An 11685-nucleotide genomic window follows, 5' to 3' on the forward strand; every position below is an offset into this window, starting at 1 on the left:
GGAGGTCTGGGATTATATCCCATTCAGCAGCTACTATACAGTACAGGAAGCTGCCACTGATCTCTCGTTTTCCCCCCTCTCTCTCCCCCCATCTCTCTCCCCTCATCTCTCTCTTCCCCATCCCCCCTCTCTCCCACCCCTCTCTCTCTCCCACCCATCTCTCTCCCCATTCTATCTCTCTTCCCCTCTCTCTCTCCCCACTCTATCCCTCTCTCTCTTCCCCCCTATCTCCCTCTCTCTATTCCCCCCTATCTCCCTCTCTCTTCCTCCCTATCTCTCTCTCTCTTCCCCCCTATCTCCCTCTCTCTTCCCCCCTTTCTCCCTCTCTCTCTTCCCCCCTATCTCTCTCTCTTCCCCCCTATCTCCCTCTCTCTCTTCCCCCTATCACCCTCTCTCTCCCCACTCTATCCCTCTCTCTCTTCCCCCCTCTATCTCCCTCTCTCTCTTCCCCCCTATCTCCCTCTCTCTCCCCACTCTATCTCTCTCTTCCACCTCTCCCTCTTCCCCCCTCTATCTCCCTCTCTATCTTCCCCCTATCTCTCTCTCTCTCTTCCCCCTATCTCCCTCTCTCTCTTCCCCCCTATCTCCCTCTCTCTCTTCCCCCCTATCCCTCTCTCTCGTCCCCCCTCTATCTCTCTCTCTCTCTTCCCCCTCTCCCCATCTCTGTTCCTCACTTCTACCTCATTCATCATCCTGTCTTTTTCTCCTCCATCCCACATCTCTCTCTACCACTCTCTGCCCATATGCTAGGTCTCCATGGTATCTTGGTCTCAGCTGTGGTTGTCCCTCTCCTCCCCCCTCCTTTTTTTCTCTCGTTCTTACCTTTGCTTGTGTTTGTCCTTACAGAGCTCTTCACAGCATCAACCAGGGCCTCTCAGCTCAACACCCACACTACAGTGTCAACTTCCCCCACCTAGAGAGAGAGGGAGAGAGAGACAGGGGGAGGAAGAGCGAGAGGGAGAGAGAGGGAGAACGTGGGAGGGAGAAAGAGGAAGGGAGGGAGAGAGAGGGGGGAGATGGAGGGAGAGTGGGGAGAGGAAGGGAGGTAGAGAGGGGGAGAGGGAGGGAGAAAGAGGTGGGGAGAGAAAGAGGAGGGAGCGGGAAAGAGAGAGGGAGGGGAGAGAGGGAGCCGGAGGTAGGGAGGGAGGGAGAGTGGGAGAGGGAGGGAGAAAGAAGGATGGAAGGAGAGAGAGAGAGAAAGGGAGGGGGAGAGGGAAGGAGGCAGGGAGAGAAAGACAGATGGAGGGAGGAGAGAGAAATAAGGGGAGAGAGAGGGATAAAGAGGGAGGGAGAAAGAGGAGGGAGGGAGGGAGAGAGAGGGGCGAGAGAGAAAGTGAGAGAGAGAAAGTGAGAGAGAGGGAGGGAGGGAGTGTGGGGGAGAGGAAGGGAGATGGAGGGAGGAGATAGGGAGAGGGAGGGAGGAGAGAAGGAGAGGGAAGGGAGGAAAGAGGAAGAGGGAGTGACTGTTATTATTATGCAGGTTAAGCTGATAGGTGTGAAAGAGAACCTGTTAAAGGTTGAACTTTGTGTGCCATGTCTGTTAATACATTGACAGGGAAGTACTATCATTAATAATACAGGAAGTAGTAGCATTAATAATACAGGAAGTAGTAGCATAGCATTTAGTGGTAGTTTGCAGTCATGGATCCAATAGTACATATATGTTTGATATAAATATATACAGTTACATACAGTACACTAAAATCCATGAAACATTCAACCTTCACTACATCCATTTGACACTCCACACCTTCCCCTGGTTTACATGACAGGGATGATTCATTTCAAGGGAAGGAGGAATGACCAAGACACATATCCTCAGTTTGGAATCCAGCCCTGGTGTGTCTGTAGTAAATCCTTTATTTTCACACTGTAGTTAACAGGAACTGTTCGTATCTGTCTCAGCTCAGCAGTTATAGGTCACAACCTCACTCTAAAACGCTCTAACCTAGTGTCTTGTGTAACTATTCACACTACCTATGGTGGCGTTGCATCAGACTAAAGAGAGAGAGATACATGGAAAAAGAGAGAAAGAGAAATATAAAGAAAAATGGAGAGAGCGAGAGAGAGAGAGAGAGAGAGAGGGAGAGAGAGAGAGCGAGAGCGAGAGAGAGAGAGAGAGAGAGAGAGAGAGAGAGAGAGAGAGAGAGAGAGAGAGAGAGAGAGAGAGAGAGAGAGAGAGAGAGAGAGAATGGCTTTGAAAAACTGTTGCCAAGGAAACAAGCATGGCAACGACGAGGCAGAGAACGTTCTGAGCTATCGATTAGCCTAGCGACAAAACAACACTAACCTCCTTTCACTCACTCTCTCCCAGATGGACAGACAGAGAGAACAAATGAAATTTAAAAAGAGGAACAAAGGGGACAAGGAGAGAAAGAGACAGAGAAGGCGAGGAAGATAGAGAGAAAATATAGATGGTGAGAGAGAGAGAGAGAGAGAGAGAGAGAGACAGAGAGAGACAATTGTGAAAGGTGTGTGTTTATAGGATAAAATATTTTCACAGTACAACACCATTGTTAACATTCACAGAGAGAGAGAGCTGTGCACTCTGGGATATCATTCACCTGCGGGTCGCCCTCAGTTTGTGTGAGTGTGTGTGTGAATGCCTGTGACATTGTAGTTTGTAAATCTACAAACACACACATCCCTTCTGAGTGTCAAACACACACATCCCTAACACCTCTCTCTCTCTCTCTCTCTCTCTCTGTCTCTCAATCTCCCTCTCTCTCCCTCTCTCTCTCTCTCTACCTCTCTCTCTCTCTCTGTCTCTTTCTCCTTCTGTCTGTCTCTCTCTCTCTCTCTCTCTCTCTCTCTCTCTCTCTCTCTCTGTCTCTCAATCTCCCTCTCTCTCCCTCTCTCTCTCTCTCTACCTCTCTCTCTCTCTCTACCTCTCTCTCTCTCTCTCTCTCTCTCTCTCTCTCTCTCTCTCTCTCTCTCTCTCTCTCTCTCTCTCTCTCTCTCTCTCTCACTCAATTTCAATTTAAGGGCTTTATTGACATGGGAAACATATGTCAACGTTGCCAAAGCAAGTGAAGTAGATAATAAACAGAAGTGAAATAAATAAAAAATGTACAGTAAACTTTACACTCACAGAAGTTCCAAAATAATAAAAACATTTAAAATGTCATATTATGTTGATATACAGTGTTGTTACAATGTGCAAATAGTTAAAGTACTAAAGGGAAAATAAATTAACATAAATATGGGTTGTATTTACAATGGTGTTTCTTCACTGGTTGCCCTTTTCTTGTGGCAACAGGTCACACATCTTGCTGCTGTGATGTCACACTGTGGAATTTCACCCAGTAGATATGGGAGTTTATCAAAATTGGATTTGTTTTCAAATTCTTTGTGGATCTGTATAATCTGAGGGAAATATGTCTCTCTAATATGGTCATACATTGGGCAGGAGGTTAGGAAGTGCAGCTCAGTTTCCACCTCATTTTGTGGGCAGTGTGCACATAACCTGTCTTCTCTTGAGAGCCAGGTCTGCCTACGGCGGCCTTTCTCAATAGCAAGGCTATGCTCACTGAGTCTGTACATAGTCCAAAGCTTTCCTTAAGTAGGGGTCAGTCACAGTGGTCAGGTATTCTGCCACTGTGTACTCTCTGTTTAGGGCCAAATAGCATTCTAGTTTACTTCCAATGTGTCAAGTAATTATCTTTTTGTTTTCTCATGATTTGGTTGGGTCTAATTGTGTTGCTGTCCTGGACCAGGACCAGCTTGCTTAGGAGACTCTTCTCCAGGTTCATCTCTCTGTAGGTAATGGCTTTGTTCTGGAAGGTTTAGGAATCACTTCCTTTTAGGTGGTTCTTGAATTTAATGTCTCTTTTCTGGATTTTGATCATTAGCAGGTATCTGCGTAATTCTGCTCTGCATGCATTATTTGGTGTTTTACGTTGTACACTGAGGATATTTTTGCAGAATTCTGCATGCAGAGTCTCAATTTGGTGTTTGTCCCATTTTGTGAATTCTTGGTTGGTGAGCGGACCCCCGACCTCACAACCATAAAGGGCAATGGGTTCTACAAGTATTTTTAGCCAGATCCTAATTGGTATGTCAAATTTGATGTTCCTTTTGATGGCATAGAATGCCCTTCTTGCCTTGTCTCTCAGATCGTTCACGATTTTGTAGAAGTTACCTGTGGCGCTGATGTTTAGGCCTAGGTATAGATAGTTTTTTGTGTGCTCTAGGGCAACGGTGTCTAGATGGAATTTGTATTCGTGGTCCTGGCAACTGGACCTTTTTTTGGAACCCCATTAGTTATGTCTTACTGAGATTTACTGTCAGGACCCAGGTCTGACAGAATCTGTGCAGAAGATCTAGGTGCTGCTGTAGGCCCTCCTTGGTTGGTGACAGAAGCACCAGATCATCAGCAAACAGTAGACATTTCACTTCAGATTCTGGTAAGGTGAGGCCGGGTGCTGCACTTCATTAATATACAGCTCTGGAAATAATGAATAGTTTATCTGGATGTAATATTTACAGGCGTGTGTTTGAATAAAATGTAAAAAAAATATATATATATTCTTTAAACTACTGACAACATTTCTCCCAAATTCCAAATATAAATACTGTCCTTTAGAACATTTATTTGCAGAAAATGACAACTGGTTAAAAATAACAGAGTAACTTCAGCCAATTGGAATTTGTGTCCTGTATATTTGATCATGTATATGTGTTTGCTGTTTGTTCTGTGTTGTAGAGCCAAAACGATTGGAGAAGTGGTTTATCCTCACGTCTCTGTTTTGGACAGATAACTCTTCGCGTTGTTGTTTGTTTAGTGTTTTCCAATTTTACCAGAAGTGATTAGATTCCATGGATTCTTCAATTACATTGAGCTGATTTCTGACGTGCTGTTCCTTCTTTTTCCGTAGTGTATTTCTGTATTGTTTTAGTGATTCACCATAGTGAAGGCGTAGACTCAGGTTTTCTGAGTCTCTATGTTTTGATTGGATAGGTTTCTCAATTTCTTTCTCAAACCATTTGTCATCGTTGTTCATTTTCTTTTGCTGTGATCTGATAGGGGTGTCAGTGAACGCTCTGAGAGACTCTGGGTTGAGGTCAGTGATAAAGTAGTCTACAGTACTACTGCCAAGAGATGAGCTATAGGTTTACGTACCATAGGAGTCCCCTCGAAGCCTACCATTGACTATGTACATACACAGCGTGCGACAAAGCTGCAGGAGTTGTGACCCCCCTCTCTCTCTCTCTCTCTCTCTCTCTCTCTCTCTCTCTCTCTCTCTCTCTCTCTCTCTCTCTCTCTCTCTCTCTCTCTCTCTCTCTCTCTCTCTCTCTCTCTCTCTCTCTCTCTCTCTCTCTGTCTTTAATCTACCCCCTGCAAACAGCCTTGTGTTGAATAACGCATTGGGCCGTAAATCTGAGAGAACACACAACACGCCGCACACACGCACGCACGCACGCACGCACGCACGCACGCACGCACACACACACACACACACACACACACACACACACACACACACACACACACACACACACACACACACACACACACACACACACACACACACACACACACACACACACACACACACACACACACACACACACACACACACACACACACACACACACACACCAACGATCGATGAGGTTGTGTTCCTGCACCGCCCCAAAGAGCTTTGTTTTGATTGGTCTCTGTTGACCCTTGGAGAGATCTGATATCAATCCCCTCTGCAGCTGTCAAGGTCAGAGGTCTGTGAGGTCATGGAGACAGAGTCCTCTCAGGGTACACTACTTTTGACCAGGGCCAATAGGGTTCTGTCTGTTTATAGTGCACTACTTTTGACCAGGGCCAATAGAGTAGTGTACTATGTAGGCAATCGAGATCCTTTAGAATAGCCCACCTGTATATATATATTTTTAATTTAACCTTTATTTAAAACAAATTCTTATTTACAATGACGGCCTACCCCCTACCCAAACCTAGATGACGCTGGGCCAATTCTGCGCCGCTCAATGGGACTCACAATCACGGCCGGACGTGATACAGCCTTGATACGGAACCAGGGACTGTAGTGACACCTCTTACACTGAGATGCAGTGCCTTAGACCACTGAACCAGGGTCTGTAGTGACTCCTCTAGCACTGAGATGCAGTGTCTTAGACCGCTGAACCAGGGTCTGTAGTGACTCCTCTAGCACTGAGATGCAGTGTCTTAGACCGCTGAACCAGGGTCTGTAGTGACTCCTCTAGCACTGAGATGCAGGGCCTTAGACCGCTGAACCAGGGTCTGTAGTGACCCCTCTAGCACTGAGATGCAGTGTCTTAGACCGCTGAACCAGGGTCTGTAGTGGCGCCTCTAACACTGAGATGCAGTGCCTTAGACCGCTGAACCAGGGTCTGTAGTGACTCCTCCAGCACTGAGATGCAGTGTCTAAGACCGCTGAACCAGGGTCTGTAGTGACTCCTCTAGCACTGAGATGCAGTGCCTTAGACCACTGAACCAGGGTCTGTAGTGACTCCTCTAGCACTGAGATGCAGTGTCTTAGACCTCTGAACCAGGGTCTGTAGTGACTCCTCCAGCACTGAGATGCAGTGTCTTAGACCGCTGAACCAGGGTCTGTAGTGACTCCTCTAGCACTGAGATGCAGGGCCTTAGACCGCTGAACCAGGGTCTGTAGTGACTCCTCTAGCACTGAGATGCAGTGTCTTAGACCACTGAACCAGGGTCTGTAGTGACTCCTCTAGCACTGAGATGCAGGGCCTTAGACCGCTGAACCAGGGTCTGTAGTGACTCCTCCAGCACTGAGATGCAGTGCCTTAGACCGCTGAACCAGGGTCTGTAGTAACTCCTCTAGCACTGAGATGCAGTGCCTTAGACCGCTGAACCAGGGTCTGTAGTGACTCCTCTAGCACTGAGATGCAGTGTCTTAGACCACTGAACCAGGGTCTGTAGTGACGCCTCTAGCACTGAGATGCAGTGTCTTAGACCGCTGAACCAGGGTCTGTAGTGACCCCTCTACCACTGAGATGCAGTGTCTTAGACCGCTGAACCAGGGTCTGTAGTGACGCCTCCTGCACTGAGATGCAGTGCCTTAGACCGCTGAACCAGGGTCTGTAGTGACTCCTCTAGCACTGAGATGCAGTGTCTTAGACCACTGAACCAGGGTCTGTAGTGACTCCTCCAGCACTGAGATGCAGTGTCTTGGACCGCTGAACCAGGGTCTGTAGTGATGCCTCCAGCACTGAGATGCAGTGTCTTAGACCTCTGAACCAGGGTCTGTAGTGACACCTCCAGCACTGAGATGCAGTGTCTTAGACCGCTGAACCAGGGTCTGTAGTGACGCCTCCTGCACTGAGATGCAGGGCCTTAGACCGCTGAACCAGGGTCTGTAGTGACGCCTCCAGCACTGAGATGCAGTGTCTTGGACCGCTGAACCAGGGTCTGTAGTGACTCCTCCAGCACTGAGATGCAGTGCCTTAGACCGCTGAACCAGGGTCTGTAGTGACTCCTCTACCACTGAGATGCAGTGTCTTAGACCGCTGAACCAGGGTCTGTAGTGACTCCTCTACCACTGAGATGCAGTGCCTTAGACCGCTGAACCAGGGTTTGTAGTGACTCCTCTACCACTGAGATGCAGTGCCTTAGACCGCTGAACCAGGGTCTGTAGTGACTCCTCTACCACTGAGATGCAGTGCCTTAGACCGCTGAACCAGGGTCTGTAGTGACTCCTCTACCACTGAGATGCAGTGCCTTAGACCGCTGAACCAGGGTCTGTAGTGACTCCTCTACCACTGAGATGCAGTGCCTTAGACCGCTGAACCAGGGTCTGTAGTGACTCCTCTACCACTGAGATGCAGTGTCTTGGACCGCTGAACCAGGGTCTGTAGTGACTCCTCTACCACTGAGATGCAGGGCCTTAGACCGCTGAACCAGGGTCTGTAGTGACTCCTCTACCACTGAGATGCAGTGTCTTGGACCGCTGAACCAGGGTCTGTAGTGACTCCTCTACCACTGAGATGCAGTGTCTTAGACCGCTGAACCAGGGTCTGTAGTGACTCCTCTACCACTGAGATGCAGTGTCTTGGACCGCTGAACCAGGGTCTGTAGTGACTCCTCTACCACTGAGATGCAGGGCCTTAGACCGCTGAACCAGGGTCTGTAGTGACTCCTCTACCACTGAGATGCAGTGTCTTGGACAGCTGAACCAGGGTCTGTAGTGACTCCTCTACCACTGAGATGCAGTGTCTTAGACCGCTGAACCAGGGTCTGTAGTGACTCCTCCAGCACTGAGATGCAGTGTCTTGGACCGCTGAACCAGGGTCTGTAGTGACTCCTCTATCACTGAGATGCAGTGACTTAGACCGCTGAACCAGGGTCTGTAGTGACGCCTCCAGCACTGAGATGCAGTGCCTTAGACCGCTGAACCAGGGTCTGTAGTGACGCCTCTAGCACTGAGATGCAGTGTCTTAGACCGCTGAACCAGGGTCTGTAGTGACTCCTCTACCACTGAGATGCAGTGTCTTAGACCGCTGAACCAGGGTCTGTAGTGACTCCTCTACCACTGAGATGCAGTGCCTTAGACCACTGAACCAGGGTCTGTAGTGACTCCTCTACCACTGAGATGCAGTGCCTTAGACCGCTGAACCAGGGTCTGTAGTGACGCCTCTAGCACTGAGATGCAGTGTCTTAGACCGCTGAACCAGGGTCTGTAGTGACTCCTCTACCACTGAGATGCAGTGTCTTAGACCGCTGAACCAGGGTCTGTAGTGACTCCTCTACCACTGAGATGCAGTGCCTTAGACCGCTGAACCAGGGTCTGTAGTGACTCCTCTACCACTGAGATGCAGGGCCTTAGACCGCTGAACCAGGGTCTGTAGTGACTCCTCCAGCACTGAGATGCAGGGCCTTAGACCGCTGAACCAGGGTCTGTAGTGACTCCTCTACCACTGAGATGCAGTGCCTTAGACCACTGAACCAGGGTCTGTAGTGACTCCTCTACCACTGAGATGCAGTGCCTTAGACCGCTGAACCAGGGTCTGTAGTGACTCCTCTACCACTGAGATGCAGTGCCTTAGACCACTGAACCAGGGTCTGTAGTGACTCCTCCAGCACTGAGATGCAGTGTCTTAGACCGCTGAACCAGGGTCTGTAGTGACTCCTCCAGCACTGAGATGCAGTGTCTTAGACCGCTGAACCAGGGTCTGTAGTGACTCCTCCAGCACTGAGATGCAGTGTCTTAGACCGCTGAACCAGGGTCTGTAGTGACTCCTCCAGCACTGAGATGCAGTGTCTTAGACCGCTGAACCAGGGTCTGTAGTGACTCCTCCAGCACTGAGATGCAGTGTCTTAGACCGCTGAACCAGGGTCTGTAGTGACTCCTCCAGCACTGAGATGCAGGGCCTTAGACCGCTGAACCAGGGTCTGTAGTGACTCCTCCAGCACTGAGATGCAGGGCCTTAGACCGCTGAACCAGGGTCTGTAGTGACTCCTCCAGCACTGAGATGCAGTGCCTCAGACCGCTGAACCAGGGTCTGTAGTGACTCCTCCAGCACTGAGATGCAGGGCCTTAGACCGCTGAACCAGGGTCTGTAGTGACTCCTCCAGCACTGAGATGCAGGGCCTTAGACCGCTGAACCAGGGTCTGTAGTGACTCCTCTACCACTGAGATGCAGTGTCTTAGACCGCTGAACCAGGGTCTGTAGTGACTCCTCTACCACTGAGATGCAGGGCCTTAGACCACTGTGCCACTCGGGAGCCTAAATATACAGGATTCTGTCAGACACAGGAGTTACAGTTAACTAGGATCAGACTTATTGCTTTTGTCGTTATGATTAGAGGTAGAAACAATTACATTTCTACTGAATGCAGTCGGGCATACCCTGTTCCACCCACACACACACACACACACGCACGCACGCACACACACACACACACGCGCACGCGCACACGCACGCGCACACGCACACGCACACGCACACGCACACGTACACACACAATCATAGAGCACACACATATATCCAAGTTCTTCACCTACTGTGAATGCTGAGACGTGCTGGTAGTGATTGATTGCTGTCAGAGCTGGCTAGGCTAGACTTCAATCATTCTGCTATACAAGTTCGTGAACAGGATTTGAATGACAATTCAAACTGTTTAGTTTGTTACAATGCAGTGATGTAAATATTGGTCCAACAAAGGTATCTCCCGCTCTCTCTTTCTCTGTCTCTCTCTTTCTCTGTCTCTCTCTTTCTCTGTCTTTCTCTGTCTTTCTCTGTCTTTCTCTCTTTCTCTGTCTTTCTCTCTCTCTCTGTCTTTCTCTGTCTTTCTCTGTCACTCTCTCTCTCTGTCTTTCTCTGTCACTCTCTCTCTCTGTCTTTCTCTGTCTTTCTCTCTTTCTCTGTCTTTCTCTCTCTCTCTGTCTTTCTCTGTCTTTCTCTGTCACTCTCTCTCTCTGTCTTTCTCTGTCACTCTCTCTCTCTGTCTTTCTCTGTCACTCTCTCTCTGTCTTTCTCTCTTTCACTCTCTCTCTCTGTCTTTCTCTCTTTCTCTCTGTCTTTCACTCTCTCTTTGTCTTTCTCTCTTTCACTCTCTCTCTCTGTCTTTCTCTCTTTCTCTCTGTCTTTCACTCTCTCTCTCTGTCTTTCTCTCTTTCACTCTCTCTCTCTGTCTTTCTCTCTGTCTTTCTCTCTGTCTTTCTATAGGAGGTAAGAGAGGAGAATACCTGACCACTGTGACTGACCCACAATTAAGGAAAGCTTTGACTATGTACAGACTCAGTGAGCATTGCCTTGGTAATGAGAAATGTCGCCGTAGGCAGACCTGGGTCTCAAGAGAAGACAGGCTATGTGCACACTGCCCACAAAATGAGGTGGAAACTGAGCTGCACTTCCTAACCTCCTGCCCAATGTATGACCATATTAGAGACACCTATTTCCCTCAGATTACACAGATACACAAATAATTTGAAAACAAATCCAATTTTGATAAATTCCCATATCTATTGGGTGAACTACCACAGTGTGCAATCACAGCAGCAAGATTTGTGACCTGTTGCCACAAGAAAAGGGCAACCAGTGAAGAACAAACACCATTGTAAATACAACCAATATTTATGTTAATTTATTTTCCATTTTGTACTTTAACTATTTGCACGTCGTTACGACACTGTGTATCGACACAACATGACATTTGAAATGTCTTTATTATTTTGGAAATTTTGTGAGTGTAATATTTACAATAAATTTTCTATTATTTGTTTAACTTTTGTTTATTATCTACTTCACTTGCTTTGACAATGTTAACATATGTTTCCCATGTCTACAGACCCTTGAAATGAATGGAAATTTAAGTTAGGACAGGAGATGAGAGGAGTAAAGAAGAGGAGAGGTTAGAGGAGAGGAGAGGAGAGTGGAGAGGAGTGGATAGGGGAGAGGAGAGGTTAGAGAAGGGGAGAGGAGAGATAGAGGGATAGAGAGATAGAAAGAAGATTAGAGATAGAGGGACAAAGAGAGAGAGAATATTAGAGACAAAGGGATAGAGGAGATAGATACGATTAGAGATAGAGGGATGATGAGAGAGATAAGATTAGAAATAGAGGAATAGAGAGAAGATTAGAGATAGAGGGATGGAGGAGAGAGATACGATTAGAGATAGAGGGATAGAGAGAAGATTAGAGATATAAGGATGGAGGAGAGAGAGAAGATTAGAGATAGAGGGAT

General features: G+C 47.9%; 1 protein-coding gene across 2 annotated transcripts in view; it reads right to left on the reverse strand.

Moving 5' to 3' along the window:
- The window catches only part of LOC139558951 (CYFIP-related Rac1 interactor A-like), a 97589-nt gene that overhangs the window by 51687 nt on the left and 34217 nt on the right, over positions 1–11685 (reverse strand). For both annotated transcript variants that reach the window (XM_071374475.1, XM_071374477.1), the window contains exon 2: positions 823–913. The gene's annotated coding sequence lies outside the window, so the exon portion shown is untranslated. The remainder of the gene's footprint in view (positions 1–822; positions 914–11685) is intronic.

Source organism: Salvelinus alpinus, chromosome 29, assembly GCF_045679555.1.
Source record: "Salvelinus alpinus chromosome 29, SLU_Salpinus.1, whole genome shotgun sequence".
Classification (NCBI taxonomy): Eukaryota; Metazoa; Chordata; class Actinopteri; order Salmoniformes; family Salmonidae; genus Salvelinus; species Salvelinus alpinus.